Genomic DNA, 26941 nt, shown 5'->3' on the forward strand with positions numbered 1-26941 from the left:
TTCCATTCCATTGATCAAACTGTCTGTCTCTGCACTAATACTATGTGGGGTTTTTGTTTGTTTGTTTGTTTTTTGTTTTTTTTAAACACTACTGCTCTATAGTACATCTTGAGGTCAGGGATGGTGATTCCTCCAGAAATTCTTTTATTGTCGAGAATTGTTTTGACTATCCCGTATTTTTTGTTTTTCTATATGAAGTTGAGAATTGATCTTTCCATGTCTGTGAAGAATTATGCTAGAATTTTGATGGGGGATTGCATTGACTCTGTAGATTGCTTTTGGTAAGATGGCCATTTTCACTACATTAATCCTACTGATCCATGAGCATGGGAGATCTTTCCATCCTCTGAGGTCTTCTTTGATTTCTTTCTTTAGGGACTTGAATTTCTTGTCATACAGATCTTTCACTTGCTTGGTTAGAATCACACCAAGATATTGTATATTATTTGTGGCTGTTGTGAAGGAATTTATTTCCCTAATTTCTTTCTCAGCCCATTTATCATTTGTATAAAGGAAGACTACTGATTTGTTTGAGTTAATTTTATATCCAGCCACTTGAAGCTGTTTATCAGCTGTAGGAATTCTCTGGAAAAATTTCGGTGGTTGTTTATGTATAATATCACATCATCTGCAAATAGTGATACCTTGACTTCTTCCTTTCCAATTCGTATCAATTTGATCTCCTTTTGCTGTCTAATTTCTCTGACTAGAAATTCAAGTACTATATTGAATAGATAGGGAGAAAGTGGACATTTTTATATTGTCCCTGATTTTAGTGGAATTGTTTCAAATTTCTCTCCATTTAATTTGATGTTGGGTATTGGTTTGCTGTATATTGCTTTATGTTTCAGTATGTGCTATGAATTCCTGATTTGTCCAAGACTTTTAAAATGAAGGGGTGTTATATTTTGTCAAAGGCCTTTTTAGGAGTTGAATGAGATGATCATGTGATTTTTTTCTTTGAGTTTGCTTATATAGTGGATTACATTGATAGATTTTTGTATATTGAACAAATCATCTCTGCATCTCTGGAATGAAGCCTAGTTAGTCATGATGAATGATGGTTTTGATGTATTCCTGAATTCATTTTTGAGAATTTTATTAAGTATTTTTGTATTGATATTCAAGCAGTCTTTCTTTGTTGAGTCTTTGTGTAGTTTAGGTATCAAAGTAACTTTGGCTTCAATAAAATGAATTAGATAGTGTTCCTTCTGTTTTAATTTTGTGACGTAATTTGAGGAGCATTGGTATTAGGTCTTCTTTGAAGAAGAATTCTGGTAATCTGGTAGAATGTGGGATTGTTTCAATCTTCTTGTGTATGCTGAGGCTTGCTTTGTGTCCAATTATATGAATAATTTGAGAGAAAATTCCATGAAGAGCTGAGAAAAGGCTATATCCTTTTTTTGGGAGGGGTGAAGTGTTCTGTAGATATCTCTTAAATCCATTTGGTTTATAACTTCTGTTAGTTTCACATCTCTGTTTAGTTTCTGTTTCAATGATCTGTCCATTGGCGAGCATGGGGTATTGAAGCCTATCACTATCCTGAGTTTCAGTGTGTGTTTTGAGCTTTAGTAAAGTTTCTTTTATGAATGTGGGTACCTTTGCATTTAGGCCATAAAGGTTCAGAATTGAGACTTCATCTTGATGGATTTTTTCCTTTGATGAGTACAGTGTCCTTACCCATCTGTTTTGATAACTTTTGGTTGGAAGTCTATTTTATTGGCTATTAGAATGGCTACTCCAGTTTGTTTCTTGGGACACATTGCTTAGAAAAAAATTTTTCAAACCTTTTACTTTGAGGTAGTGTCTGTCTTTGTTCCTGAGGTGTGTCTTTCGTATGTGGCAAATGCTGGATCCTGTTTACGTATCCAGTGTGTTAGCCTGTGTTTTTGTTTTTTTTTTTTTAATTAGGGAATTGAGTCCATTGATGTTAAGAGATATTAAAGACAAAAGATTGTTAGTTCCTGTTATTTTACTGTTGGAAGAGGTATTATGTGGTGGTGGTGGTAGTGTGTGTGTGTGTGTGTGTGTGTGTGTGTGTGTGTGTGTGCGTGTGTGTGTGTTTCTCTTCTTTTGGGTTTGTTGTGAGCTCATTAAACTCTTGTTTTTTCTTTGGTGTCGATACTCTACTTGTGTTGGAGATTTTCTTCTAGTATCCTCTGTAGGAGGTAGATTAGTAGAAAGATATTATTTAAATTAGCTTTTATCATGCAATATCTTGGTTTTTCCATCTATGGTGATTGAGAGTTTTGCTGGCTACAGTAGCCTCGACTGCCATTTGTATTCTCTCGGTATGCATGGCAACTATCCAGATCTTATGACTTTTAGTATCCCTGTTGAGGAGTCCTGTGTAATTTTAATAAGTCTCTTTTATATGCACCTTGGCCTTTCCCATACTATGTTTAATATTCTTTCTAAGTTCTGTGTATTTAGTGTTTTGATTATTATGTGACAGGAAGATTTTCTTTTCCACTTCTATCTATTTGGTGTTCTGTAGGCTTCTTGTATGGCCATCTCTTTCTTCAGATTAGGGAAGTTTTCTTCTATGATTTTGTTGAAGGTGTTTTCTGGCCTTTTGAACTGGGACTCTTCACCCTCTTCTATTCCTGTTATTCTTAGGTTTGGTTTTTCCATTGTGTTCCAAATTTCCTGGATGTTTTGGTTTAGGAGCTTTATACATTTTGTATTTTCTTTGACCAGTGTGTTAATATCTTCAATGGTATTTTTTACACCCCAGAGTCTCTCTTCTATCTTGTATTCTATTGCTCATGCTTACTGTTGTAGCTCTTGATCTCTTTCCTAGGTTTTTCATCCCTAGTGTTCCCTTCATTTGCAATTTCTTTATTGTTCTATTTCCATTTTTAGGTCTTGGACCATTTTGTTCAATTCCTTTACATGTTTGCCTGTGTTTTCCTGTATTTCTTTAAGGGAGTTATTTATATCCCCCTTCAAGGCCACTATCATCTTCATGAAATGAGACTTTAGGTCAGAATCTTGCTTTTCCAGTGTGTTAGGGGATCCAGGGGCTTGCTGCAGTAGAACTGGGTTCTGGTTGTGCCCAATTACATTCTTGTTTATATTCTTGTGATTGCCTTTCACCATGAGGTTATCTCTGGTGTTAACTGGCCTTGTTGTCTCTGACTGAAGACAGCTACCTGTGTCCCTGGTTATGGCAGACCTCATGGGAGAAAGACAGGCTTGAGGGTGTGTGTGGGGGGTGACAGGCATGCTGATCTGGCCAGAGTGGAGGTGGGGTGACAAATAATTGCTAATTCCTACTATTTTGTTGTGGTTGTTGTTGTTGTTGTTGGTGGTGGTGGTGGTGGTAGTGTGTGTGTGTGTGTGTGTGTGTGTGTGTGTGTGTGTGAGAGAGAGAGAGAGAGAGACAGAGACAGAGACAGAGACAGAGACAGAGAGACAGAGGACAGAGAGAGGTTCCTTTCTTTTGGTTTTGCTTGTGTGATAGTACTTTTTTTCCTATATTTTCTTAGATGTAGTTAACTTGCTTGGGTTGAAGTTTTTCTTCTAGGACTGGCTTTGTGGACAGATACTGTTTAAATTTATTTTATCATGGAATATATTTTTTCTCCATCTATGGTGGTTGAAAGAGTTGCTAATTATACTAGTCTGGGTTGGCATCTGTGGTCTCTTAGAGTCTTCAGCACATCTGTCTAGGCCCTTCTGGATTTTAGCGTCTCCACTGAGAATATGGGTATGATTCTAATAGGTCTGCCTTTATATTTTACTTGGCCCTTTCCCCTTGTGACTTTTAATATTCTTTCTTTATTGTGTATATTTAGTGTTTTGAATATTATGTGGCAGGTGAACTTTCTTTTCTAGTCCAGTCTATTTGGTGTTCTATATGTATCTTGTACTTTTATAGGCATCTCCTTCTTTAGGTTAAGAAAATTTTCCTTTATGATTTTATTAAAAATGCTATCTGGGACTTTGAGCTGGGACTATCTTTCTATTATTCTTAGGTTTAGTCTTTCCATAGTGTCCCAGATTTCCTACATAGTTTATGTGAGGAAATTTTTAGATTTGTTATTTTTTTTGACCAATGTGTCCATTCCTTCTAGTGTATCTCCTATGCCTGAAATTCTGTATTCCATCTCTTGTACTCTATGGATGACGCCTATGTGTAGTTCCTGTTCTCTTACCTAGATTTTTTATCTCCAGGATTTTCCCCATTTGGGTTTTCTTTGTTGCTCCTGTTTCCATTTTCAAGTCATTTACAGTTATTAATTTCTTTCACCTGTTTGTGTTCTTCTGGATTTCTATAAGAGATTTATTCATGTCCTCTTTAAGGACCTCTATCATCTTCATAAGATTGAATTTAAGGTCATTGTCTTGTGGTTCAGCTATGTTTGTATTTCTAGAGCTTGCTGTAGTAGGATACTTGGGCTCTGGTGGGATCATATTGTCCAGGGAATTGTTGATTATGTTCTTATGCTAGCCTATGGTCATATAGATTTGTGATTATTATAACTTAGGTATCAGTTTCTGAATTTATCTTTACTGCATAAATGTTTTTGGATATTTTTCCTTACTTTCTGTTTCCTTTCTAGTCTTCTGGCTTGAATGACCTGTGGTTTGTTGACTAGAGATTCTTCAGGTCCAGTAGTGTGTCTCCATTGGGGTTTTGGCAACCTGCATGACCTCAGGAGTTTTGAGTGCTCCTGTTGTTACTAGGGTTCTGGGGTTCTGGGGTTCTGGGAACTGGCACTGCCTATGGGGTTCCTGGCACTGGTGTACCTGTAAACCAGTGAAGCGGAATTCTTCTGCCAGTCTTGTGGGCGAGGATATTGAGCTCAGTAGAGTGGATGCTGCTGGGAACTGCTGGTTGATGTGCTCCTAATAGAGCCGGAATCTTCTGCAAGAATTGTGACTCAGGATGAAGAAGAAAGTTTTTATGGAGGCCTTGGCTCTCTCTGAAGCATCTGAGAACTGTCCTCTAGGATAACAATAGTTAGAAATAGGTTGAGCTTCACCAAGTCTGATACATGATTTGAAGTCATCCCCAGTGATTAAGCAAAATATTTAATTTCTACTGTATAGTGCAGAAGAAACACATATCTCCTCTGCAGGATAATAATCAGAGCCCTGTGATTTTTCTTATACACTACCTGGCATTCAACAAATTACCAGCAATTCCAAAAGCCAATACCAAATGATAGAAATCAGAGACAATGCCAACAGAAAAGAAATCACACCGGGTCTAGGAGACCACAGATTTTAAGATGAAGCTGCTTAATAAATAAAAACAAATGTAAAGATGTACTTGGTTTTGGTTTTACATGTATGAGTGTTTTTCCTTTGTGTGTGTGTGATACACACACACACTCATGTATACATATATGTATATGTGTGCCACATGTGTGCTACTGATGCTGAGGTTACAATAGGGGTTCATTACCCTTTGATTGGAGTTACAAATGTTAGCAAGCAACCAGGTGAGTGCTGGGGACTGGATCTGATCAGGTCTTCCTGAAGAGCTGCTACTGCTGAGCCATCTCTGAAGACCCATGATGAATGTAATTAATAAATGATGTCAAGAATTTCAGCAGAATCGTGTCACCTTTTAAAAAAATTCACAGAAAAATATGGGCTAACCTAGTTAAGATGCTAAAACAGTGACAATTAGGAAATTCTATAAAGAGTAAACAGTAAATGTATAACAGGAGAAAAGTATTCATCTGAAAGATAAACCAATATAAAGTGTTGAAATTCGTTTAAAAATTGTGTAAGTATTGGGAAGGAAGAGAGAGAGACAGAGAGAGAGAGAGAGAGAGAGAGAGAGAGACAGACAGACAGACAGACAGACAGAAAGAGAGAGAGAGAGAGACATAAATAGAGTGAATAAGATTCAACTAACCTAAAGAAGTGTCATCCAATCTCATAGTGATCAGGGAAATGGAAATCAACCTTTCAGTGATTATATAATGCACAGTATACCTACAGATAGAAAAGAGAAAACAAAGAAACCATGGTCTTCTCCATATGTTAAGCTGGAGCAAGTGAGTTTGCTCTTATCAGTGAATGGAACACAGCAAGGCATGAGCGACTCTGTGGGAGTTCAGAATCTGAGCATGTGCACATCGAGCAATTCCACTGGGAGTGTACCTTTAGACACAAAGATAAACACACATGTACCAAAATAACAGCAAAGGACTGCATAGCAACATCACTCATTACAAAACAAATGTCAGTTACTGGTAGAAGTATATAAAAATTGGGTTAAAAATAGGATGACAGTTGACAAGACTCAATGTTTCCCACCTTCTTCCGTTCAGCTATGTGCTTCCTTATGGAATCTAGTTTTAAGAAGAACCTTGCCAAATACCTCAGAAGACTCTTCCTCTATATCTGATCAGCCTGCATATCTAATCAGGCTTCTCATCCCACACTATCCTCCAGCTTGGATCTGATCATCCTGGTTTGTCTGTACCAAGAATCTCGCAGGGTCTGTCCAGCTACAATCCTTACTACTTCCTTGATTACAAATCTCCAATTGTCTATGCTGTATTCAAAATGAGGCTAATAGTCTGCGTCACTGTAAAATCCCATTATAGCTGTGCCCACACCTATTGCTATAACCTGAATAAGATCTTCCTTCCCATGGTTTTATAAATATTGAATAATTTTTCTTTAACAAACCATGGCAGTAACAAAAGAAGGCAAGGAAAAAGAACAAACTTTCACTGTGTGCAAAAAGGTGCATGAATCTGTTGAGTGAAAAAAAGCCAACACTAAAAAAGATCACTTAGTATGTGATTTTATGTACATACATAAGCTTCAGAACAAGACAAAATGATACTGTGATAATAACAATTAGAAAAGACAAATATTTTTGAGGGGTGAAGATTGTTGACAGAAAGTCAAGGGGGCTCGTGGTCAGATAGAAGGAAGAGAAGTGACTTCTAATATTTTATTCTTGGATCTAAGTCATATCAAATGGCAGTGCTTAAAATGTATCAATTATAATTTATATTGTTTTCTCCCTATATGTAAGCTCTACAATTAAAAAGTGTACTTCAAAAAGGAACCCCAAAAGAAATAGATTGTGAGAATCCAATTATACTGGAAAACATCAAATATAAATAAAATAATATGAAGAAATGAGACTATTAATTTTTTTATCTCTCAGATGTGAGTTAGTTTATAAGTTTTATTTTTGTGAAGTTACATACTACCCTTATTTCTTCTTCTAATAAACTAATTTTAATCAAGAAACATTGAGATTTCAAGTATTTTCTTTTGCTTATTATGTGGTCAAAGTTTGGACAGAAGCCAGAGAATTGGCACTCTCATATTTTGATGGTGGAAATTGCAAACTGAGATATTTAGAGTTTAAAATGTGTCTATGAGGAGCCTGATATAGCTGTCTCCTGAGAGGCTCAGCCAGATCATGACAAATACAGAGGTGACAAGTCACATTGAACTGAGAACAGGGTCCCCATTGGAGGAGTTAGAGAAAGGATTAAAGGAGCTGAAGGGGTTTGCAACCTCATAAGAACAACAATGCGAATTAACCAGAGCACCCAGGGACTAAACCACTACCCAAAGACCACACACGGACAGACCCATGGCTCCAACTGCATATGTAGCAGAGGATGTACTTGTTGGGCACCAATGGAGGCTAGATCCCCCAGTGTAGGGGGAGTAGAGAAGGGGTGAGTGTGTGGGGAGGGGAATACCCTTATAGAAGAAGAGGGAGGGGGATGGGATAGGGGGATTATGGATGGGAAACAGGGAAAGGGATTAACATTTGAAATGTAAATAAAAGTATCCGATAAAAAAATAAAATGTGTCTATGTTTAGACTCAAGCAATTCCATCACTATGAGTTCATTCTAGGGCCACAAATGAAGGGGTGAGTTCCTATATACTAGCCTTTTTTTCTTTTTGAGGCCAAAATGGAAACAAGTGGAAATACCTACTAAATAGAGAGGATTCAATAGGTGATAATATCTTCCCACAACGAAATGCTGCATATCAGTAAATTCCTCATTTAGACCTGCATTTATTATATGGAACACAGGTGCTTTGTAGACTAGCATCATAGTATAATTGCATTCAATATTTTAACACACACATATACATATACATATATACATATATATATACATATACAAGAAAGATATATGACTGCAAATCATAAGAATACACAGCCATTGCTTTTTCAGTCCTTATTTCTCCACTGTTACAACACCACACGTAAGTGCATAACAACAACAAAAAGACAACGCTCTTGTCAAGTTAAGGGGAAAACTCTAGTGAAAGGTTATCGATGCATGAGTGACAAAGAATGGCGATGCTTTGTTTTGATATTCTTTTCTCTTTGATGCTCTCTCAGAATTTGGTGAGGAGATTTTCAGGCAGATTTGTCTTGTGGTATTGTGGCAGATTGTATTGGGAGAGCTATCTTTAAAAATACATTTCTTAGTTATTATTATTATTACTAATTTTACTGCTATCTAATACCTTAGTCTCTTGAGTCGTGGCTGGGCCACTTAACAGCTATATAGCTAGGCTAATCACACAGCTTCTTTGACCCCAGGTTCGTTCGATCTAGAAAATGCAGATAATAGTGCCTTTGCTACTTTTACTGCTAAGCACTGGGGAAAATGTAAACTGTGTGCAATCAAGACTCGTCAGTCTCATTCACTGGGAACTCCACCTCTGTCCCCTCCCAAGACTTCCTGGAACAGAATAGAAGCGTGGTAGATATTCGTTGATTAAATGTCTGATCAAGTGCAATTGCCTTACAAACCCAGAAGTGCCAGAGGTTGAGGCCCTTGATTATCTGACCATGATTGATGCTGATTACGTTGACATAAAATGATCATTCTGGTAACACAGTACCAGTTTGGGTTATGAAATACTATATGTCGTCTGATCCCAGGCATTCACTCCACTTTGTATACATTGTCACGATGTTCAAAATTATAAACGACTTGTGATGCTGAGGGAAAAGAAAGCATGGGTTTCTATATGATGTTTAGCAGCAAATCCATAGTGCTGTAAAAAGTTTAAATCAAGTTTTCTGTCTGAGTTTTCTCCTGGTCGAACAAAAGAACAACATTTTCTTCCCAAAGCAATTCACCCACAGAAAAGTAGTACAGATGGCTATAAACTGGGTTTTGTGGCTAGCAGTAAGTCTTGGTGGAATAAGACCTTAATCTTTTTTATGAAAACATGGGACATGCTTCTCGTCAGAGTTTAGCTTCGCACAGAAACTACAGAGAATGGGAAGCATTCTACTCATCTATTCTAATTAAAATTTAAATTGAAATCTGAGTTCTAATGAAGAGAAGCTTAGGGTTGGTCCTGTGGGGAACTTTCCAGAAGGTATGAGGAGAAACTCGCAAAGGTGGAAAGAGATTTCGTACCGACATTTTTCCTTCCCCTGTGTTTTATTTGAACATAACACTCGTATTTTATATAGAAGCATACCTGTCCTTGATGGAAGCCAATCATTATCCTCTTGACATGGACATTCTTAAAAATATCCCACATCCCAGTAAAGCAGACCCAGCTGTGTCATTGTGGATATGTTGGCATTATCCCTGTGACACTGTGTGTCGAGGAAGGGAGGTGACAGCTCAGCTCTACCAGACGATGGATTCATTATTACCCATCCTGAGCCTGCAGTGTAGCTCAGCTAGATGAGCTCAATGTCAAAGGTTGCGTCTGTTTGAGAAAAACATCAGGTTGCTAAGGTATAATACAAGATGAATAAACTCAAAAACTTTCTATCGAAATCTCATTGGAAAACTTTACAAACTAGCTCTCAGTGTTCACTGGTTGGGCAATGTCCTTTTAGGAGCTATTTGTTAAATGCTGTGTACAGAGGCTCTTCCAGAGAATGTGTCTAAGGTAATGACTTACACACACACACACACACACACACACACACACACACAGCATAGGTAAAGAAATGAAATGAATGCATTAGAAACATTCCAAAGGGAAGTTGTCAAAAAGTTCATGTAGTAGTCTGGGTAAGACAACCCCTGCCCCAACTCACATGTTTGACTAGTTGCCCCCCCCGCCAGTTGGTAGAACAGTTTGGGAAGGATTAGAAGGTATGTCCTTGCTGAAGGAGGTATGTCACTGGGGGCATGCTTTGAGGTTGCAAAGACTCAGTCATTCAGAATCATCTCTCTCTCTCTCTCTCTCTCTCTCTCTCTCTCTCTCTCTCTCTCTCTCTCTCTGTCTTGCATTTGTACCTCACTGTATAAGCTTCCTGTTTGTGGATGTCAGTTACTGATCCACTGAGGGCTGTGTCTGCCTCACATGGTCCTCCACATGATGATGATAGACTCTTACCTTTTGAGATCTGCAAGCCCCAATAAACACTTTCTTCTACAAGTTGCATTAGTCATAGTGTCTTATTACAGCAATAGAAAAATAACTAAAGTGGTATTTTATTAATCATATTCCTGCCATAAACAAACATAAGTGTAAGGATTGAATATTATTAATCCTATAAGTATTTGGGGAAAAAAAAGTGTCTTCATGCTACTTCAGAAAAAAATCCCATGATTCCAAGAGGCTATCTGAATCTAAATTGAACTCTTTTTAATTAAACGTTGATGATTGAAACTTGATACCACAGGTATACCACGATTCTTAGAGAATATTTCCCAGTCTACATCTCCATATTTAAATGGCTTCTTGAATTAACTGGGGAAAGGATTCTGGTTTTCTTTTTAGTTCAGAACGATGGCATTTCATCTGCAGGAAAATATTTGAAGGCAGGGATGGTTCTAGAAAGGTCTTTCCCCAGCTGGGAGAGCATGCCTGAGCCCTGTGAGGATCGTCAATATGAAAAATGTCTGTCAGGTGCTGTGAGTAGCCGGTAGCGTGCTAGACAGCTCGAAGCAAGTCTGTCCCAAAACACTCTACAGTTTGCAGCTGCTCCACTCTTCATGAACTTCTGTTGGTTACTATGCAGAAGACTGGGCTGGGGGAAGAATATTCCCAGCAACATTTACAGGACGAGCATACCGACATAAACAGCAGAGGAAAGAGGAAGGGCAGATCTGACGCAGACTACCAGTGGAGTCTGATGAAAATGTATCAAAATTGTGATTTTTCTTCTCTATTTAACCACAAGGCAGTCAGTGTTGCTTACTGTCAATGCCGTTAATGAGGGTGTCGGGCTCGTCACTTTTATTGAACGGCAACTTTACTAAGAAACTAGTGCAACAGTCACCTCCAGCTCTTTACCATTAAATCCATCAAAGTGCACTCAGACTTCCAACTGCGCTGGATCTTTGAAGAAAGTCCCCGTGGCTTTGGATCCTGCCCCATCAGAACAACTCAGCATGCCCGGGAAAAGGACAGAAGTGCCAGCCGAGCTGAGAAATGTTTAGTTAGGACTTTCTCTTTGAGTCACAGCACCTCTGTAAGAAGAGCCTTCCTTACTCCGTATTTGCAGGTTTTGACGCTCATAACAGTAATAGCTTTCTGTCTTGTAGCAGCTCCAGGCCAAGAAGAGTGCCACCATTTCCCCCTGTTTCTTCACTCATTCCTTTATTATCTCATTTAAGAAAAAAACTGTCTACTTTCATATTGGAGGTGGTAAAGAAAATAAAACAAACTAGTTCTCAGTATTAGAAACTTTAACGCACTAGCAAGACCTGTGCATAAATAGCCAGCATCCAGGCTAAAATGTAATCAGCAGTACAAAGGAGCTAAAGTAATGTGGGCTGGGTGTCCTAGGAGAAGATCAGAGAAAGTCTGAGGCGGAGGTGGCTTCTGAACTAGACTTTCAAAAATGAACGTCATTTGAATATGGATGCTGGCAGAAATGCCTGGGAATCTCTGATCTTCACATGGCTGGGAACTTGGTTTTGAGTGTGAGATCAGTCATATTCTCTCTGATATACCTTTCATGCATATTCAGTGAACCTCTCTTTTGGGGGAGCCTCGCCCTGTCTATTGTCTTCATAAGTGTTTGCCCTCCTCTGAAATGTCTGTTTATCCACTGACTTTGCTCATTAGAATAAACAGTTCACAGAGGCGTAATTTTGTTCGGTAAAGTAAGGAGTGTTCTTTTGTGAACGTGTACAGCTCATATTGAGTGAAATCCTTGTTATTTGAAAGATTGTCAGATTGACATTTCCCAGGAGGCTATGATATGAAACTGGATAAAGGGCGGCTCTAGGTTTAATGCCAGTAATATTTTTCTAGATATATCTGGGCAAATATTTTTGTCAGCATATAAAGATTTAGGTATCATTGAAGGCCAAAGTGATACATGGGATGTTGGCTATGATTAAAAGCCAGTGTAAAGAAATGCAAAGAACTATGAGCCCCAAGTAAGAAATCAAATTGCTTCATATGGTTCGACAAAAGGAGGAATTGATACATCTAGGTGTTTAAAATATAAACCAGACATTGTCTTGCCATTTCTACCTCTTCTCCCCTGACCCCTAGCTTTTATTTCAGGTAGGAAGTTCTTTGTGTGGCTTTGCCATCCTTCTCCCTCATAATGCCATTAAAATGGAGGATCCCTCCCCCCTTATTGGTAGAGGTCTTGAGGGAGAGTAAACCAGCTTGGGTCACATGTCCACAGGGTTTTGGAAAGGTGAAGCATTCCAATTCAGGGTCATGTGCATTCCTGAACTTGAACTCTGACCTGCATTATATGGACTATTGGATGTCAATTGCGTTCCATGGAGATAGAAAAGCTCTAAGCTATGTGAGACTGAGCCACGCGAGATGGATAGAGTCAAGCTTTGACCAAAAGGAAGCCCCAGAGTTCATCACCAGCATAAAAGATGAGTGTGGTCACCAGGGTCATTTTACTATATTACTGTTTCGCCATGGGGTTTGAGTTAATTAATCGAAACTTAACATTGAAAAATTTCAATGAGATTAACATTTGCTAGAGTGGTAGGCAAGTGCTGGAAACAGTGCTTCTGATGGACACGTAAGCTCCAGCTGCGGTGAGGGGACATTCTTCTTTACAAGTTTCTGGAAACATGCGGCTTGTAAATCTTATTCATGTATAAACTTGTGATCAAATTGAAGAAAGGCTCTGAATGATGACTGGCACACAGCTGTTGGGCACATGTCTTTACCTTTTTGTTTCCCTGTTTTCTCATCCCAGGTTCTTCTTCTTTGGGCTAATGTCAGCTCATCTGTCAGAAGGACTTGACCTTCATAAGCAGGTAGATGTTGGGTGGAATGGACCTGAAGAGGATCCCTGCAGAGAACTTCAATAAAAGGCCACATCAGCATATGATCTTCTTGAGAATTGGGGTAGTCTCCATGGTAAAACATGCTTTGAAAGACAAAGCAAAGGTTCCAAGTACCTTCCTTGGGGTGAGCATCTCTGCCTTTATTCTCCTATGGAAAGGGAACCTTTTCCTGTGTATGTTACTAGTGTGTTCTGGCTATCTACAAACTATCAAGACAGAAGCATCTTATAATGTTCAGGATCTTAATACTAATAAAAGGTACAGGATCTCGTGAGGGTCCCCCCCCTTCTCCCTCTTTTTCTCTCTCTCCAGACTGTAAATTCAAGGACAGCAGGCATTTCCACTCCTGGCTGCTCAGTTCTCAATGCAGTATCTCAGTGAATTAGATGCTCATGGTGTACTTGCTAAATAGCAGATTAGTTCAAGGTATGCTACTCACTTACAATTCTCATTGGATGGAGCAGATGTACACACACACACACACACACACACGTATATAACAATTACGCAAAATATATTCTCAAATGTGATCGATTCTTACTGAGTCACACAGTTATACATGGATAATGAAATGCTACACACAAGTAAATTATTCATTCATTACTTTGGAAAAATTGACAAATGAACAAACAACAACAACTATTGTCTGGGTCTCTGGCCTAAGCAATGCTTTGCTATGTATTAGAAGCATAGACATTATTTCTCCTCCATGTAGCAGTATACCTAAGGCTGTGGGACCTATAATAGTTAATCACACTGGGATCACTGTGATAACTGGCTTAGAAAGTCAGAGCAGGGAGGTTTCAATGCTACCTGGCATGGTGAGGCTGTCTGGACAGAAGAGGTGGATCCTGAACGGTCATTAGGACTGAGAATCGGAAGAAAGTAGGAAAGATATTCTAATGAGGAAGGCATGAATCAGGGTGAGTGTAGGAATAGTTGGTGATGTGGAGGACTTGTATGGGGTCCCTAGGAGACAGGATAGGCAAGTTTGCAGGTAGCTCCATTCTACAGGGCAGTGAGTCGAACAGCGAATTTTGAATGTTAGCTATGAAGGAAAACTAAGACTTTTGTTTTTTGCTTGAAGTGACATATAATCTTTTTTCATAGAAGAATGCCAATTTTTCCCCGAGCATTTGAATAAGGCCTAGGTGCTCCTTGTTTTATTGCCATTATAATTTGCATGTACTTTAAGTATAGCAGGTAATGATCATTGTACAAAATTTGACTTACTATTTGTATTTCCCAAAAGAATAAAAATTCCCTGAGTGAGGAAAGATGCAATTTAATTCCATGTCTCTGGTATGCACCACACAAATGAGAATGTAGTAAATAGTTATTGAATGACTGATGAAGTAAATGAGTAAACAAATGAATATATAAGTGAATGAATTAATCACCTGAGCATAGAGGGATAATGTGGTTAAGAGTGAACACTACATGAGGACTGGTAGAGCGCATGCTTAGAGCAAGTGCAGGTCCCGACACTAGTCTGTTGGGGGGAGTTTTGTGCACTCTATGCTGATTTCTATGCCCAAATATCTGCTGGCAAACATTGGTATGGTCAAGCATTTGTCTCAGAATTATGTAAAAATAGTTTTCCAGCACCTCTGATTGGTTAATAAACAGCTGAGTCAGCCAATAACTTGACAGAAGAGAATAGGGTGAGTTGGACATCTGACCTGTCAGGAAGTGGTCCCAAAAAGACCAGAGGGAGAGAGAGGGACAAGAGAAGATATGGAGAGACCATGTGAAGGGACAAGGAGGAATTAGCATGAAGATACACACGGAACAGAGTGAGCCCGAACAAGACTCAGGTTACAGGTAAAGGACCGTCCATCTGGGAATTAGCCAAGCTAGTGTAGGGGCCTTAGAATAGGTGAGTATCTGCCCAGTTATAGGGCTTTCAGCCTGTCAATAAACTTATTAGGTCACTGTGTTATTTATTCAGGAGATATTTGTGCTAGAATGGGCATAGAAATGCCCTTGTCATTTGAGAAGAAAGGGGACAAAGCAACACCCCCCCCACACACACACTGAATTTCTTTTACACGGGAGATGTTGGGACACACGTACTTTTCCATATTTAGTGACAGATGGACCGCAGAGGTTAGATCAATGAGGAGTAAGAAGCAGTTGCTTGGTGATGGGAATGAGAAACTAAAAGCGAGAAAAGATGTCGAACTTCTCCTTGAGCAGGTCAACTTTATGGTGCCTGAGGTGAAGTTACTGGAAACACTGAAGACTTTTGAGAAGTCGGAGTTTGAGAAAGTCATTCAAATCAGAGCCTGCCGAGTAGAAAAAGTTTATGATAGCAGTTATTTGAACCCTTATGGAAATTTTATAGCAAAGTAACAAAGGAACTATCATGTAATCATTATGTTCTAAAAGAAGACATTAACAAAACCTCCTTAATCTAAAATTAAGTAAAATACATAGACGGTTGGATCCTAAATACCTCCCCCTCCCTCTGTGAGGATTTCATACTTGGTCGCTTTGGCTTTTTTATGTGACTCTGGAGAGCTAGCTATAAGAATTAGAAACCTGTTCCAGAAAGCAATGATGAGTCCTGATTCTATTACACAATTGTTGTAGGAATAATTTAATAGCTGCTCTACATTGTCTGAAATTGCTTTATCTGTTAGGATGAGACTCCAATCTTGGAGGACCGTGTGTACACGAGGGAGCAGCATGTTCTATTTGTGAAACATGAAGACGAATAACATGCCAGTCTCTCTATCCTTTATGGATGTCAAGCTCCTTCACTTTCCCTTATTGTTTCCAATTATGCACTCAACTGACACTCTTATTTTATAATTTAAAACAGCATGTTGAAAAAATATATGTGCATATACCTGAGAGTCACTTAACTACATCAAAGTCAATGGAAATAAATCCTGCCCCTTCCCACTGTAGCCCACTTATCCTGCAAATATCTATTAGCTGCACCGAGACATAATGCATGTGAGAAGAGGGCATTTGTTTTATGGTTTCACTCAGTTGGACCCCCACTCTGGCTCTGCATACGACTTTCAAAAACAGCAGCAGAGGACGTGGACTGGAATCTCATGAGATCATATCCTCTCTGTCCTTCAGACCAGTTTGTTTGTTGCTCATTGGCCCCAGACAGAGCAGCTCCAGGTGGAGCATCTGGCTCCCACCATCTGAGCAAATGGCTGGGTTCTTAGGCAGCCCTTTGGGTTGGTGAGGAACTGTGTAGCCTCAAGTAGCTCACAAGCAAGAGTGACAGGCTCCCAGGAGCCTGCCTTTGGTTTTTCAACCTCCCGTAGTGTTTGAGCCATAAAGAGAGGACTTCCCCCTATTTTCTAAACTCAAAACAACCTGCTTGGCTCCAGCTTGCCCCAATTCCTTTTGTGGGTTTCTTGTTTTCCTTCCCCTGCTGATCCCTCACGCTTTCAACCAAGCTTTAACCATAAGACTCCCACCAGAGTCCTTAAAGAAGAAAGCTGTCCAGCATGACCACACTGTATTAATAAATGAAACCCAACCTTTTAAAAATTACACTGTCAGAAAAAGCCATTAGGTGGTAAAGGAGTTGAAGTAAACATTAGATTTTAATATCTACTGCTGCTTAGATTTTTTTCTGAACTGGAAAGTCCCCAGCGAGCACTTAAAACTTCATTACTCCACTGAAAGGTTGTGAAAGGCTATTTAAGGGTTTTCAATTTTGTTGAAGTCTTGAGGTTATTACAGCTGGAAAGACTACAACTCCTCGTATTACAAGGAATGAAAGGAATGAGACTTATGTTCTCATGCACCCTGCAGTTTAATCCTGGTCTATTAGATGCACTGGTAAAAATTAGGGCAGGGTGAAAACTTTTCTAGAGGTTTAATGAAAAATAATAGTATTTGGGCATCGTGGAAAGCATGCTGGTAAGACTCAGGTGCTAGGGCTCTCCGTGCTGTGGGCTGAAGTTATTTCGAGATTGGCCTCTGCTTGAAACCTCTTAAAAAGTCTGAAAACTCAAAAACTTATCAAAGAAGCCTCAACGCTAACTTCCAAGATGAGCCTTTTCATTAGAATTCATTCATACAAAGACCCTGGTAGATATATTCTGTATCCATGTTTTTTAAAATTTAAATGTGTTTTTAAACAGAAGAAATCTGTGTCTTATTTTTTTCATCTCATTAGACCTGACATTGATATTCTTTAGCCAAGAACTGTTAGGCAGTTAGTCACTTGCACATTCCTCATTCTTACTTCAAAGACCCTCCTAATTTTTATTGTATACATTGCATTGTACATTGACTTTGATTTATGTCATACACAACCATTATCCATATGTTCCATCCATTCAAATCACTTCTTTATCAATCCCACTTACTGCACATCTATCTATCTACCTATCTATCTATCTATCTATCTATCTATCTATCTATCTATCTATCTATCTACCTACCTACCTACCTACCTATCTATCTATCTATCTATCTATCTATCTATCTATCTATCTATCTACCTACCTACCTACCTATCTATCTATCTATCTATCTATCTATCTATCTATCTATCTATCTATCTATCTCTATCATCTATCTATCGACCTATTTATCTGTCATATCTATTTTCTGTCATATTCATTATCAATCTATCATAAGCTTATAAAATATGCCCAGTACTATGCATTATACTAAAAAAATTGGTAGAAGATTAAAAACTTGGCAAATGCCTGATTTTAAAGTCATACTGTAAGTCGGAGTAAAGAATGCTTTCTTGGAAGCAAACTCAAGAAGCAATAAACTTTCCTTTAAAAAAGCCCAACCTTCTTATATACTAGGAAGCTTTCTTTGAGTAGATTATTTAAGCTGGAATTCAAAGACTGGATCGTGAAGAACATGGACAAAGAGAATATAGTAAAAGAAATTTCACGTTCACTGGGGGTTCAGTCTTAGCAGGACCCAGGGCTTCCCCTTCCACTGGTGCCCTTACTAGGATATTCATTGCTACCTATGAAGTTGGAGCCCAGGGTCAGTCCATGTATAGTCTTAGGGTAGTGGCTTAGTCCCTGGAAGCTCTGGTTGCTTGGCATTGTTGTTCATATGAGGTCTCAGGCCCCTTCAAGCTCTTCCAGTCCTTTCTCTGATTCCTTCAACGGGGGTCCTGTTCTCAGTTCAGTGGTTTGCTGCTGGCATTCGCCTCTGTGTTTGCTGTATTCTGGCTGTGTCTCTCAGGAGCGATCTACGTCCGACTCCTGTCTGCCTGCACTTCTTTGCTTCATCCATCTTGTCTAATTGGGTGGCTGTATATGTATGGGCCACGTGTGGGGCAGGCTCTGAATGGGTGTTCCTTCTGCCTCTGTTTTAATCTTTGCCTCCCTATTCCCTGCCAAGGGTATTCTTGTTTCCCTTTTAAAGAAGGAGTGAAGCATTTGCATTTTGATCATCCGTCTTGAGTTTCCATCCCCTACCTTATTGCTTTGTTCCAGACTACAACTAAAACAGATAACCCAAGGGCAGCTACTCCTAGGGCAACAAGTAGGCTGAAGATAGACTCAAGCTTCCACTGCTCCTGAGATCTAATTCCCCTAGTTTTATCCCCAGCTCTATCTGGAAACCTTTTATGATATCCCTTTTACTCTGACCCCATCCCCAATAGATCACAAAGACCTTTTCTTCCTTCCCCTAACTCTTCCCAGTTACCCAGCCATGAGAAATAGCAGGCAATCCCTGTGAACACACCAGCTGAAGAGGCCAGGAAAACAGGCAAAGCACAGATATCACATTTCAGTAATCCAGAGTGGAAACAGAAACCAAGGGATGAAACACCCATCCATCAAAGACAAATACAGTAATCAGCAAATAAACATTTAATCATCCCAAACCCAGATGCTGAGACACCCGTGTAGAAACATAAACAACAACAGCCATTAGAACCCAGCTACCCTAGAGAGAGTGCTGGGAGAGATGATTGGAATTTTGGGAGGGGGATTTGGAGTATGGTGTGGAAAGTGGGAATTTATGAAGGTGATCCTAATGAAGACTCTAATAATGGGGGATACAGGGTCCAACTGGCCATCTCTTATAGCTAGGTTCTGGTGGTTCAAGTACAGTGCATTCATTTGAGTTGTTGGCCAACAAGGTCTCAGGAAAATCTCCAAACTTCTCAGCTAGTTGCTAAGACAAATGCTGCTCTCTGAAAACTCACACCAGGGCCCCATTTCCAAGGACAATGTCCACACAACTCATTGAACATTGGAGAAGTTGAGCTGGTTCCTCACTCCTACACTCTCGTCTCTTTGGTGTAGGAAGGTATTCCTCAGGCCACTGAAAGAGAAACGCAGACACCCAGCCCGCTACAAAACCTTTGACCTACAATCTATACTGCCTGTAAAATATGCTAGGGCGGTGGTAGCACAGAATGGGTAAGCATAGCCAAACAATGTCTGATTGGATCTAAGGCTCACTGTAGGAGAAGGAACCCACACCCAACACTATTTATAGCTAAACTTTCCATATATCATCATCATCATCATCTTCTTCTTCTTCTTCTTCTTCTTCTTCTTCTTCTTCTTCTTCTTCTTCTTCTTCTTCTTCTTCTTCTTCTTCCTCTTCTCTCTCTCTATATATACACATATATATACATATATACATATATATATATGTCACTTATTCTTAGCACGATGACCAGTTTTTAGTTTCTGCATTAACGACTGCCCACTCTGAAAACCTTCTCTGACCAAGGTTGAAAACCACCCAAACCTTTGCACTGATCATATATATTTAGGTGACAGTTTAGCAACATAGTCATTTTACAGAACAAAAATAGGCAGTTACCCTAGGACTGATACCTCCTTCTCCAGCCACATTTACATTACCAGCCATGAATTCGATCCTGTGGAGCTGGCCTCAAATCAATAATAAAGTCGCTGATTAACCAGATAGTAGTCAAGTCACTATTGTGAAAGTGGATGCATCTTGCCTGACAGGTTGGAATTGAAATGTACAGAATTTAGCACTGGGTAATAGCATTGATTTTTTTTTCTCTTTCAACAGCCTGAGTAGCATCTTCTGGCACAATGACATAAAGCCAGTAAAAAGAAATTTTCTGGTGGGTTCTAGGTTGACTTTTCCAAGTTCTACAGTCAAAGTGTGTAGTGTATTCAGTATTAGGAACTTCCCATCTAGTTATGATGAAAGACCAAGGGGAACGGCAATTGCTTGTATTATCTTGGAGCCATGGGAGACCTCCCTGAGTAATAACTTGTGGACAGCTATGCCATACCTGACACTGAGACTTTTATTCAATACCCATGTCTTCTGGTAACAGCACTGTGTGCCTACGGAGGCTACCTTCTAGTGGATAGACTTTTATATTATTATGAGGATTGTGAAATTATGAACAATGCTGTGGTGAGCAGTTTCTGAATGTTTTTCTAAGGTAATCCATATAAAATGCTTAGCGTATGCTGGCTAAAATATTACTGATACTGTCAAGTGTAGAAAATAATGAGTAAAAATCAACCTGAATCCCTTACATATGTTTAAACATAGTATATATTTTTTTAAATATGACACCAGAGTCCCAATTTCATTGAATCGTGACCCATGGGAAATTTTATCACAAAACCAGTTAAACATCATTAATTTGATAATAATGAGATACAGCTCTCCATCACTTCCATTTTTATTTATAAGTGATGGCAAGTTTTAATTCTGTATGTCCGGACATTTCTGTATTTTTCCTTCTGTATTGATGTGCTCTGCCCATAGTTTTAAAGGATTCTGGGTCGTTCCCTTTCCCCTGGCTGGCAGCGCAGAGGCCGCACGATGCCTGGAGTTACTGTAAAAGATGTTAACCAGCAGGAGTTCATCAGAGCTCTGGCAGCCTTCCTCAAAAAGTCTGGGAAGCTGAAAGTTTCCGAATGGGTGGACACAGTCAAGCTGACCAAACATAAAGAGCTTGCCCCATATGATGAGAACTGGTTCTACACACGAGCTGCTTCCACAGCACGGCACCTGTACCTCCGTGGTGGTGCAGGGGTTGGTTCCATGACCAAGATCTACGGAGGACGGCAGAGAAACGGTGTCAGGCCCAGCCATTTCAGTAGAGGCTCTAAGAGTGTGGCCCACCGTGTCCTACAAGCCCTGGAGGGGCTGAAAATGGTGGAAAAGGACCAAGATGGGGGCTGCAAGCTAACACCTCAGGGACAGAGAGATCTGGACAGGATCGCCGGACAGGATCGCCGGACAGGAGGCAGCTGCCAACAAGAAGCATTAGAACTAAGGATGCTGGGCTAATAAATTGCCTCATTCATTAAAAAAAAAGATTCTGAAAACCTTGCAAGAACACCAGGACTTTATACAGTTGGCAGTAAGGACAATCATTTCTAGGGCTGCAAAATTGTGGCCATTTCACACGCATGCACCAAAAAGTGATCATCTGAGTAAATCACCCGTCGGTGATTATTAGCTCCATACACATGGAATGGTATTCCCCTTTGACTTTAAAGGGATGTTGATAACCATAATAACACGATAAAAATAATGGCTGCTATTGACTGACGCCTTTTATGTTCCAGTGTTATCCAGGCAACTCTAGGATTGTTCTAATTAATCCTCTCAACACTGTAAGACAAGTATTCTAATCTCTGTACTATAGCTTCAAGTTTCGGAGTGTTAATTACTTTATCATCCCTCCCTCCTAATTCTACCCATTGGAGAGTAAATGCAGCATGGCTCACCTATAATAGGATTCCCACACAAGTTTAAGACCACATCTGGGTTTTACCATGTGATTTATTTAAGTGCTTAACCCTAGGCATATAAAATATACATATGATTATTTGCATTATGCATATATATGTATATATATATAATCTGCACAACTGGTTTTGAAAATGTTATTGCTATTATTAAAATTGCTTCATAAAGGGAGATGATTTAATGAAGAGCCTCTTTGAAAAAAATCTCTTTCATAGTAATATCATTAGGCTATGTGATAGCCCCATTAGAGAAGGAAGTAGCTACAATTTCTTTAGGAAGTTTTTTTTTTTCAGTTTTGATTAAAAGTTTTTATAGTACATTCCAAGGTAACGAAGATTAGAAGTTATGTAAACCAAGAAGCATTAAAAACAAAACAAAACAAAACAAAACAAACCCAGATGGGCTGGAAATGCTGGCTTTGATTGTGGTGCATTGTTCAGTCATATCCATCTTTCCATTAAAGTGTATGTCTTAGTTATTCCTGATGGCTACAAATCAGACATACACATAATCTTGTCCTCATAGAGAAGACATGAATACATTTCTTTCTAATTTTATAAAGCCAGGGCTCTATGGAAAAACACAGGAAAGCTTATGAAGAAATTGAGAAGGCAGCTCCTGGGACAAGGCGTTAGTGGTGTCCCCTAGTGGGGTTAAACAGCCTGTTCCCTGTGAGACAAGAGGAGGAGTGAAGCAGAAGAGAATGCAGATGGCTTCTAGAAGTGAATCACCAACGTGGTTGTGATCTGTTTTTGGTTGGGAATAAAATGGGTAGGTAGAAAGAAAGTAGGATATGAAAGGATGTTAACCTTTAAAGAAAAAAAATGATTTTTAAAGAAAAGCCATGATTTTTATTTTATTTTTTATTTTTTTAACTGAGAAGTGACACGATCCTATTTACACTTAGCTATCTTTGGCTACTGTAAAGTGAAGGACCAGCTGGAAGAAACAGAAGATGGAGAGAGGGGTTGGGGATTTAGCTCAGTGGTAGAGCGCTTGCCTAGCAATCACAAGGCCCTGGGTTCGGTCCTCAGCTCTGAGAAAAAAAAAAGAAGATGGAGAGAGGCCAGTTAGGACCTAAGAAAGTAACATGATAAGAAATTATCATCTAAAGACATCTGTAAAAGAGAAAGTTAGGTCAAGAGAAACTGAGAGGGTTTGGATGCTGGCTACAGAACTTGTAAACCAAATGGGAGGAGTTTAGGGGAAGGGCTTATCTACCCTCTCACCCTCCTCTAGGATTCATAAATGATAGAAAACATGTGACACTTGTCTTTGTAAGCTTGACTTAATCCCAGTGTGTGTGTGTGTGTGTGTGTGTGTGTGTGTGTGTGTGTGTGTGTGTGTGTGTTGTATTTTCTTTATCCATCATAGCCAACTGACATCTAGGTTGGTTCCACACTGTCTATTTTGAATACATGCTGATTTAAAGAGCTCTCTTTGATAGGTTAACATGAAGTTTTCTAGGGAAAATATTCAGAAATTATATCACTGGATCATGAGGTTAGTCTAATTGTTGGGGAAAATCTCCTGACAGATTTCCATAGTGGCTGGAATAATTTATATTCCACCAGAAATTTATCAAGGGTGTCTTTCCCCGCATCTTCACCAACTTTACTCATTTATTGTCTTAATGACTGTCATTCTGACTGGGGTAAGGTGGAATCTCAAAGAGAGGTGTCTTGGATATTCTCAAAGCACATCTCTCAGTATATGGGGGCATTTTTTAGAGGTGATTAGATCTGAAGTACTCTGACCTAACAAATGGCCTAATCTAATAATGGGTTATGATGGATTCTAAATTTGAACAGATACAGAGGGTGCGTCTGGATTGGCAGAAGCAGGTGACTGGGCATTTTTCCTTTGGGTATGTCTTGTTCATCTCTCTTCCTGTTGATGTTCTGTTTCCCGTCCATCACAACGGGAGCTGCTTCACCATGCCCTCCCTGTCACACGGAGTAAAACCTTGGAAACCATGAGCAAAATGAAACTTTCTGAAGGTACTTGGTCATAGAAGTAAGAGATCTAGAAACAGCACAGCAACAAGATCAAAGACCCAAAAATTACGAATCTTTAAGTAGATGCAGAAAAAGAGCTATCGGTAAAGTTAACATCATTTCATGATATTAAAGTGTCCTGTGATAAATTGGGTATAGAGGAAACATATCTCACTGAAAGCTCTATTCAACAAACTAATGTTATCCTGAAACTATTCTATTAAGGTTAAGAACAAGACATTGGTTCAAACTTTCACCCACTTTTACTTAACATAGCCCTAGCCTGAACAACTAGGCATAAGAAAAAACATAAAGAACGTCTACATTATGAGGGGGGAAAGTCAAAGTGTACTGGTTTGCTGTAGCCATAATTTTTGGCTACTTTACTGTGTTCATATATCTACCACCCTTCTTCAGCCTTATCCCTTCGACCCTAATCCTTTTCATCCCCCCAGTAGTTAGGAGAGAAAGAAGGTTAGGGTGGAAAGGGGGTATGGATCTATTTAGATTACTTCTTGCTGATCAGAGGCATTGAGTTCACTGGGTCAAGTCCAATCTTAGTTGTCAGAACAGCTCTGACCAGCAATGAGCAATCCAGCAACTGGCAATAGCAAAAGTAGTGAAGGAAATGTCATGAAGTAGTAGCAGGAGAGACCAATGGCAGGAAAGGAGCAGCAACTTCCCTGGCACTTCTATACCATTTTAAGATAGAGGTGTGTGAACTCTCTGCAGCTGTTAAAAAGTATACCTCCTCTTTGGATGGTGGTTGAGTCCCTGAAAACCCCAAGGGTTGACATTTTTTGGTTTTCCTTTGGAGTTTCTATCCCCTTTTGGGTCTGCAATACTTCCCCATACTCTTCAGTAAGTCCTCAAGTTCCATCTACTGTTTGATTGTGGGTGTCTGCATCTGTCTGAGTCAGAGGACAGCCATGATAGACTCCTGTCTGTAAGCATAACAGAGTATTATTAACAGTGTTAGGATTTTCCCATGGAACTGGCCTCAAGTTGGGCCAGTTAATAGTTGGCCATTCTCTCAAGTCTCTGCTCTATCCCCTGTTCCTACATGTCTTGTAGACAGGATAAATTTTGGGTTAAAATTTTGTGGATGGGTTGCAGAGATGGCCCAACAACCAAGAAACATACATGGGTTGGGCCTAGGCCTCCCCATACATATGTAGCAGATGTGCAGCTTGGTCTTCATGTGGGTCCCGAACAACTGGCGAGGAGGCTATCCCAAAGGGTGTTGCCTACTGAAGGGACATATTCTTCTAGCTGGGCTGAATTATTGGGCCTCAGTGGGAGAGGATGAGTCTAGCCCAGCAGAGACTTTGTGTGCCAGGTGAATGAATACTCATGGGCTCCTACTCGTCTTAGAGGAGAAGAGGAGGCAGGATAGGAAGAAAGACTGTGGGAGGAGATGACCAGGAGGTGGGGAAGTGCATGGGATGTAAAGTGAAAAGATTAAAAATATATAAATAATAAAATTTGAAAGTCTAAAAAAGAGAAAATGATATGTGTATAAAATTAATATAAAATGATAATTTTATACAATAAAAAGAAAAGTTTCATTGCAAAATAAAATCATGCCCTCTACTAGAGCAATAAGCAAACTATAGCGGTTACAAACAATCTGAAGCAGCCCCAAATCTCACACCTTGGATTAGAACATAAATACATAACATAACTGTTTTTTTAAAAGAAACCAAAATTCTCACTACAGTTTGCAAGTAACATATTCTTGTTTATAGACAGAGCTAGAGTCAGTGAAAAACATGTTGCAAATAATACACAAATTGAACAAAGTAGCCTCCCTATGAACTAATTATAAGCTATCCAAAAATGAATTCAAGAGAATTCCACTTAAAATGCTACAAAAGCAGCTAAGAAAAATTAACCTAACATGAAAGATTTCTGCTCTGTAAAGTACAAAGCATGGATGAAGAAAATAGAAGAGACAGAAGCAAATGGAAAGATAAGCCATTGTCTTGGTTCCTTTTCTTATTACTGTGGCAAAATACCCACCAAAGGCTATGAGAAGAAGGGTTTATTTCAGTTGTAGTGTAGTAAGTCACAGCAGGGGAGGTATAGTGGTTGAAAAGTGAGCCAGGTCATGTGATCCCTGCCTCTTGATTGTATCTCTTATAATTATCAGGGCACAAGGAGTGATGAGTGCCGGCTTCCTACTTCTTTCTCCTTTCTGGTAGTCTCAGATCCCAGATCATGCAATGGTGCCACACACTCAGGGTAGGTCTTTTCCCTCAAGGCAAACCTCTGAATATACTCCCACAGACATGATCAGAAGTTAGTCTCCCTGGTGACTCTAAATCCCATCAAGTTGCACTGAAGATTAAAACTCACATTTATGTTCCTGGACTAGAATAGTCAAAATATCCAGAATACTTGAAGTGAGCTGTGTCTAGCCCCTACTTAAATACCAATGCCTTTCTCTATAGAGTTAGAAAAAAATGCAAACTTCATACAGAGCCACAAAAGCAAAAGTCCTTAACCAATCTTGAGCCAAATGAAGAAAGCTAAAGGTATTATACTTTCTTACTGCAAAATATACTTCAAAACTATAGTAACTAAATCAGTAAAGCACTGGTGTAATAACTGATATTTAGGCCAGAAACAGAACTGAAAGGTAAGAAATAATTTATAGTCAACATATTTTTGATAAAGGAGGTAAGAGTACAAAATTAAGAAAAGGCAAATTTTCAATAAATGTTGCCAAGAAAATTGGATACTCACGTGATAAAGAGTAAAAATAGGAAGTCTGGCTTCTACCAACTACAAATATTCACGCAAATGTCAAATCTTAAGTTATCAAAGGACTAGAAAGAAATAAGGAAGTGTTTTAGTCCCTTGCCCTTGGTAAAGGCTTCTTTGAAAGGACTGCCCAAGTAACAAAACCAATAACCTCTTACATCAGGCTAAACTTCTGCACAGAAAGGAAAACAGTTGACACAGCTAACACTGTAATGTACAGAATGGGGATTGTCTAACACTA

General features: G+C 39.3%; 1 pseudogene; it reads left to right on the forward strand.

Annotated features, from left to right (window-relative positions):
* The first annotated feature begins 20959 nt into the window (after positions 1 to 20959).
* Positions 20960 to 21452, forward strand: Rps19-ps6 (ribosomal protein S19, pseudogene 6; annotated as a pseudogene).
* The last annotated feature ends 5489 nt before the right edge of the window (positions 21453 to 26941 follow it).

Source organism: Rattus norvegicus, chromosome 7, assembly GCF_021556685.1.
Source record: "Rattus norvegicus strain SHRSP/BbbUtx chromosome 7, alternate assembly SHRSP_T2T, whole genome shotgun sequence".
NCBI classification, from domain to species: Eukaryota; Metazoa; Chordata; class Mammalia; order Rodentia; family Muridae; genus Rattus; species Rattus norvegicus.